The sequence below is a fragment of the Rutidosis leptorrhynchoides genome, chromosome 4, assembly GCF_046630445.1.
Source record: "Rutidosis leptorrhynchoides isolate AG116_Rl617_1_P2 chromosome 4, CSIRO_AGI_Rlap_v1, whole genome shotgun sequence".
Taxonomy (NCBI): Eukaryota; Viridiplantae; Streptophyta; class Magnoliopsida; order Asterales; family Asteraceae; genus Rutidosis; species Rutidosis leptorrhynchoides.
Window position 1 is genome coordinate 349514892 of NC_092336.1, and position 8057 is coordinate 349522948.

The 8057-nt window shown below is 32.1% G+C and overlaps 1 non-coding gene across 1 annotated transcript; it reads left to right on the forward strand.

Moving 5' to 3' along the window:
* The first annotated feature begins 221 nt into the window (after window positions 1-221).
* On the forward strand, window positions 222-328 carry LOC139845877 (small nucleolar RNA R71). The gene has a single exon (XR_011758631.1). It is a non-coding gene; the product is annotated as a small nucleolar RNA R71 (small nucleolar RNA).
* Window positions 329-8057: the final 7729 nt, after the last annotated feature.

Consider the following 8057-nt stretch of genomic DNA (forward strand, 5'->3'; position numbering starts at 1 on the left):
AATCAAAGTTATGGCTAGAATCGGCTCTAGCCGCTTTAGATGAATGAAAAATGTCTTTTTTCTGATGCTACTCATGAGAGTGGGATGCTGTGTTATCAATGATCTTGTGAGCTTCGGTTGCGGTTTTCTTCATAATGGAACCACCAGCTGCTGTGTCGATGTCTTTTCGTGTGGCGACGTCGACGCCTTTATAGAAGATTTGTACTATTTGAAAAGTATCTAGACCGTGTTGAGGACATCCTCTTAACAACCTTCCGAATCTTGTCCATGCCTCATATAACATTTCATTTGGCTTTTGCGTGAACGTAACAATTTCTCCTTGAAGTCTCACGGCTTTAGCTGCCGGAAAGAATCTTTTAAGAAAATTTTCAACTAAGACATCCCATGTGTCAATCGCCCCTTCAGGTAACGATTCTAACCAATCTTTGGCTTCTCCCTTTAAAGTCCAGGGAAACAACATGAGATAGATCTGTTCATCCTCAACTTCTCTGATTTTAAATAGAGTACAAATCCTATTAAAGGTTCGAAGATGTTCGTTTGGATCTTCTTTTGGCGTACCACTATATTGGCAATGATTAGTTACCATGTGTAGGATTTGTCCTTTGATTCCATAATCTAGCGCATTAATGTCTGGCTTAATAATGGCGTGACCTTGGCCAGTGCGTTTAGCTCTCATTCGATATTCCATACTTAGAGGTTCCAGATTTTCCATGATTGAATCTGTTGAATCTGAATCACTAGAGGATTCTGATTTAATGGGTTATTCCTCGACAATCTCCGTTTGAATGATTGGTGGTTCCGGAGGAAAGATTAGTGGTTCAGGATCTCTGAATTGTCCCTGAATATCCTCCGGATTCTCAATTGTGAGGTCGGGTTCAAAAAATGGATTATCGGAAATTTGAATTGGAGTACTTGGTCGACTGGATGACGATTCTAAAGAAAAATTAACGGCGATAATATTGGCTAGATGTCTTGATCTGGTTACAGGTGGTGAACGTACAAAAGGTGGTGAACGTTTTGCTCGGTGCATTCACTGAATATCCTATTAGTTATAAAAGATAAAAATTATATAAGTTATCAAATTAATAGACGTTTCTGATTTTGCCCACGTTTCGAATAGCCAATAGATGTAGCAGGTAGCCAGGACCCTTTAAATCGGAAGTCCACAACTCGCCACTAACAAATCCAACTATTACTACGAACCAGAAAATTTTGGATGTCTATCAATTTAACTACTTAAAATAATTTTTCGTTGAAATTTAAATGAAATTTAGAGAAGAAATAGAAAAAAATCTAAGTCCTAAAAACTAGAGTGTCGAGAAATAAGAAAGAAAAAGAGCGCTTCGAAAAACGTCGAAAAATAAAAGGTCGAAAAATAATAGGCGTCGAAAAATAAAAATAAGAAAGTAGCGCGTCGAAACTTAAAAGTCTAAAAACTAAGAATTAAAAGTTGCGTCTAAAAATATTAAAGCTTACAAGAAATACTATATCCCAAATGGCAATAACTTAAAAAGGTACTAAAATATAAAAACGGCGTCGCAAAATTCTAAAGCACCTAAATCTTAGTCTAAAGAAAAAGTACTTAAGGGATTTTACGGAAAAGCCTAAGAATCTAGAAATGAAAATAACTATGGCAAAAATTATGACTTAAAAATAAATACGAACGAAAAATACAAATACTACGCTAAAACAAATAAAAAGATACAAAATATAAAAATAAACTTAAAGTTGTAAAAAGTACAATTTTTATAAAAATATTATTTTTATATTATTTATTTTATAAAAGTATTAATTTTATAATTTATCAAAACTAATTAAACTAAATAATACAAATTAAATAAATAACTAAAACTAAATAATGAAAAACTAAACCCTAATTAGGGTTTTAATTAATAATAATTATAATTATAATTAAACCATAACTGGTCGGACTAGGTTACCAGACAAGTCAAATCAGGTCATGCGATCGCATGACCTGACCGTTGTAATACCATGCGGTCGCATGGTCTGCGAATTCGGGCCAAAACCTGGGCTGCTACAGTAGTAGGCCGATAGCTTTTTTTTTTCTGTTTTCTATTTTAATATTTATATAAAATATTTATTAAATAAAAACTTATATTTTTACAAACTAAAAATAAAAATAAAGAAACTTTATAGTTTTGTATATATATTTAACAAACTCTTAAATATATATATATATATATATATATATATATATATATATATATATATATATATATATATATATATATATATATATATATATATATATATTGTTATTTTTCTTTTTATATTTTTGTATTTTTAATATATAAAACGTATATTTTTACAAAAAAAGGAACTTAATAAAAATCTTTTTTTTATAGCGTTGCGCTTTCGGCGTTGTAACTCCCCGGCAGCGGCGCCAAAAATACTTGATGTGCGTAGAGGTGTATACAAAATAGTTATATTTTTAAAAGGGAATACTATTAAATACGATACAATTTTACACAAGTTATTTATTTATTTTTAGAGTGGATATACCTAAACCTTGCTACAACACTTATAGGCAGTGCACCTAATCGTACAGTAGTGTAATTTTTAGTAAGTCCGGTTCGTTCCACAGGGATCTTAGCCAAGCCTAACGCTATATTTTTAAAACTATATTTGTAAATATATAAATATATATATATAAGTAGTATTATTATTATAAAAGGGGGTTTTTACCGTTTAACGACCGGTTTGTCGATTTTAAAACTTTAGTCGTAGTTAAAACCTAATGTAAAATATTAAAAATAAATACAACTTAATTTAAAGCGTAAAGTAAATAACGATAATGGAATTGCGATAAATAAAATGACAATAAATAAAGTGCGATAATTAGAAAGTACGATAATTAAAAGTTCAATTAAATACAATGACAGTAAATAAAAGTGCGATAATTAAAAGTGCAATTAAATATGAAATATATAAATTATGCTTATTTAAACTTCCGTAATCATGATGTTTGACGTGTTGATTTTAGTTTATTCCCATGGATTAATTGTCCTTTGTCCTGGATTTCTTCGATATGTCCATACGGATTTGTCCATAATAGTCCATCAGTCATAATCATAAAGTGCGGAAGTCTTCGTCAAATTATTCTTATTTTCGAAGTCAAATATTTTAACTAATTGGGGATTCGAACTGTAACAAGGTTTTATTACTTTGTTTAATGAATACACCAGGTTATCGACTGCGTGTAAACCAAGGTTTTAATACTTTGTTAACAATTACACCAATTACCCTTGAATGTAATCCACCCCTATTTTAACTAGTCCATTAACTATTAATCCAGTCCCGTGTCCGGTAAAATGAACAATTGTTGGTATTTATAGATATCCCGCCCATCGTACCCAGTCAAGCGTATGTGGTTATATATAAATATGTCAAATTATAACCTTTATATTAAATTAACGAGGTATCGTTAAGTTAATATAAAACCCATTAATAGCCCATAGTCTAATTTCCACAAGTGTCGTTCTTTTATCCAAACCCCAATTATGGTACAAAGCCCAATTACCCAATTTTAATATTTAGCCCAACATCACGATTACTTTGGCATTAAATAAGCATAATAATAACTTAGCTATGAGACATTAATTTAAAAAGGTTGAACATAACTTGCAATATATATTTTGGGCTGAGAATACATGCACTTTATTTTAAATGCAATGGATACAAGTACATACTAAATTCTACACCGAGTTTGAACCAAAAATCCCTTAGCTTTGGTAATTAGTAACTGCCGATTATAAGAACTGGTGGGTGCGAGTAGTTATATATGGATCCATATGGCTTGACATCCCCGTCTGTTCCAGGTATAGAAACCCTAGCCTGAACTATAAAACAGACGTATGCTATTTGAGTTTAGTACACGATTGGTTTGCGTGTATTGTACATGTTGGTTGCATGTATGTTAAAACAGGGGTACTTATTATAACGTTAAAGCTTACTTCTACTATACTCTTGGTTTTATTGTATTCTTAGTTCTCCCGTGTCTTTATATTGCTATATGCATCGATATATATGGTTTGTAATTTCTGGTTTGTTGTTAGGTTTTGTATCTTCCCTTATATTTCGATGTCTCTACTTCTGTTTTTCTATAATCATTGACATCCACAGTTAATGTTTTCTCCTATTTGCTGCGATTTATACTCCAATTTCTATTTTGGTGCTTCATTCTTTTGTTTTCTCTTCTTGCCATTAAGCATTGCATGTAATGGCCCAGAATTCGTAGATATGAAATTTGGAATGAACATGGTTAATGTTCTAAGAATGAAATTGTAATAGCAAAATCTTGATTTGTCAAATTACCAGAATACCTCAGAAAAGACCGAATCATCAAGAAAAATATTTTCTTGATATGTTTAGAGTTTAAGTAGAATACAAGAGTTGTGTAACATGGCACATGATGACGGTATGGTCTGTGAATCGTCATGACCCATTTAGAAACTCAGCATGACTTACTGTAATATAATCACGTTGATCAAGTGTCATTATATTATACTAACTCATGCTTCAGTTCCCAACACTACTTCAAAAACATTCATATTTTAAACTGAAGGTTTCCGAATTTAGAAACTAAAATAGTTTCTTTTAGGATATAATACAGATGGTGCGAAAAGATAAATGATTTCAGATAAGAATAATTATGAAAATATCTTCAGAAATATGGATGATATTTATAATGAAAGATACGATGATATCTTAAAATTTCTAATATCAGAGGATGATGAAGAATATTGTCCGCAAGGGTTTAGAGTCAGGAGCAAGGTTTTCTTTAATGACTTTAGCAGATACTGAATCATTTGGATTCTTTGAAGGCAGGTTTAGTCTTTGTGATTTGTCCACAGCCTCCTTCATACTTTGCTCAATTTGTTTTTCAGTTCCAATCCTTCTCTTTTCTGAGCTTTGCCAACACACTTTTCTTTATCATCAAATTTTTTACTGTTAAGGTCGTTTACAGTTTTTGCTGCTTCATCAGCATCTTTCAAAATTTCGAGAATTAGTTCGCATTTTAGGGTGTTTTTCAGAAACTTCACATTCAAAGTACGTAAGTATAGGAGATAGATGTTATATGTACACATATAATTGTTGGCGTAGACATGCTGCGAGATTTCAAAATACTGATTACTGATTCTCAGTAATTAGCAAGACAATTCTTGTTACAAGATGCAAATGAGTAAATGATGGGGTTTCAATAAATATAATAATTTTTCGAAAAGTTAAAGATCAGTGAAGTTGTTGGTAAGTTTATTGCTAATGTGGTGGAACATAAACGGTTCCCCGGTAACGATAGCGAAAGGGGCAACGTATATATCAAGGTTATAATAAGGCTGTTTTGACTGAAGAATCGAAGTTGACTTGCTGGAGCTGTGACAAAACTGACTACTTTGTAAAGGGATTGCAAAGTTATTTTAGCTAATAAATGCCAAAGGGTTTAACAAGGATAAAACACGGATACATGTTAAACTATGACTTTGATTTCAAGAGTTTTTCAGGTACATAACTGTGGGCAACATGTGGTTGGATCATCATCTCGATTGTTCATTATTTGAAGTGTCTTTAGGAATTTCGAAGGGGTTGAACACCGATTGTAATCGTTAATATACATATGATGTTATAGCAACATTTTGAAATCAAAGTACAGCTTTGAAAGATGTAGGAATCTAAGAGTGATGATATCAGTTATATCTCGACTTGGATTCTGATATGTTAAAATCAGAATATGTACTTAAATTTGGATGAGAATGGTTGTTTTGATTTTTATGAAAGAATGTATATTGTTGTGAAAGTAGTGAGTATATTTGATGATTGCTGAATCAGATTCGGAGAATGTGACATATTAATTGTGAATTTATATATATCTCTCGGGTATTACCTACACGTTAAAAAAAAATTCACAATTAATATTTTGTACAAAAGAATTTTTATTACAGTCTTTATAAAAATATATATATGTATATATTTTCTTCAGATGTAACATAGATTTAATGAGTTAATATTAAATTAAACTCATTTGATTTTTCGGCTGGAACTAGAAATGAATAATCTCTAAAACTTTAGAAATTTCGTAATCTTCGTGGATTATTACTTCAACGTAAATGAAATTATGAATCAATACTTCATTATTCATTTTTATTGATATTTACTTGGTGAATGATGTTGGTGTTCGTGGGATTCTTGTGGATTTCACATGGTATGAATGATGTTTCTAGGAAGTTTCGAGTACATCGAAAATGAAAGTGTAAAATCAAACATGTAATTGATTAATACACTTGATTATTATAAATTGGAATTCATTGAGTTTGGAAAAGAGGTTGTAGTTAACAATGGTAAAATCGTTAACGAAGGATGTACATCATTGCATATTAGTAATATGAATTAACCGAGTAGTTAAGATCCATACATAATAGCTTAGTACGAAAAGATTTATTTTGATCTCAAAATTTATATATATATATATATATATATATATATATATATATATATATATATATATATATATATATATATATATATATATATATATATATATATAAAATATACACATAATTTCTTCAGAGGGAATGAGTTAATACTTCATAACTCGTTGATACACTATACGCGTTATCGATTCGTAATGATGTCCACGGTGATTCTTGAACTGACAGTGCTTGTGATGTTATAGGTGCTGCTAGTGCTGATGATGCTGACGGTACTGACGGTGTTGGTGATGCTAACGGTACTGTTGATGCTGCTGGTAAAACAAGTCTAACTTGTAAATCACGCACCATTCTTGTCAGGGTTTCTATTCTTCCTTCTATCATTTTGGTTCATCCATTTGATTAATGGTTAAGGTTAGAGCATATAATCTCTAAGACTTTGGAGATTACATAATCGTCGTAGAATATTTCTTCAATGAAGTTATGAATCGATACTTCATCGTTTGTTGTTGGTACTCCTTGGTATCTATGGTGCTTATGACGTTGATGCTCGAGGTACAGATTGTGATGTTGAGGCTTGCGGTGCGGATGTTGTTGGTGGTGGTAATGGTACTGCTGGTGTTGATGCTGGTGGTGCAGTTGGTGGTTGTGGGGCCTGTGATGCTTGTAAGTTCTGCATCATATTCTCTAAAGCCAATACTCGAGCGTGAAGCTCGTTGACTTCTTCTACTACATCGGGATGATTGGCGGTTCGGACGAGCGGATGAATAAGATCTAGAATTTGAGAGAGTATATAATCATGATGAGATACTCTGGAGATGAGAGAGAAAATGGTATTACGAATAGGTTCGCCGGTAAGTGCTTCAGGTTCTTCGCCAAGAGGGCAATGTGGTGGATGGAAGGGATCGCCTTCTTCTTGTCTCCAATGATTAAGTATGCTATGAACCCATCCTCAATTCATCCAGAATAGGTGATGGCTGATTGGTTGATCCATTCCGGTTACACTGTCTTCGGAGTTCAGGTGAATATCCATATCGGAATAGCTGTCGGAGTTTAAGGAATTTGAACTAGATACGGGATCCATCTTGTATAATTAGAGAGATAATTTTTGATATGAAATAGATTATAGAATTTAGATTGGTACTCTTCAATACATAATTTACATATGTATATATAATACCAAAATCCCGTAAATTACGGAGAAATTTTCGGAAGATGTCAGGAAAAGTTTACAGTAACAGACATGCTAAGATATGAATTTTGTCGGTACACTATCTATGCAGTAAATGCAGTAAGACGTGTCTAGACTTAGGAATGATAAGCAGTTAATTTCCGACAAGAAATGATAAGTAAAACTCGGTAAAAACAGATACGGTTATAGTCCAGACTCACCAATGCATCCTAACAATTACCAGTTAAACACACTAATGCAAATTCTGGTTTCCTATGACCTCAAGCTATGATACCAAATGTGATGATCCTTCCAAATCCCTTTGGACGGATACATCATTCATCGATTTCATAGTGAGGTTTTGACCTCTATATGATACGTTTTGTAAAAATTGCATTCTTTTGAAAAGGCACACCATAAATGAATATATAAATCCAAGG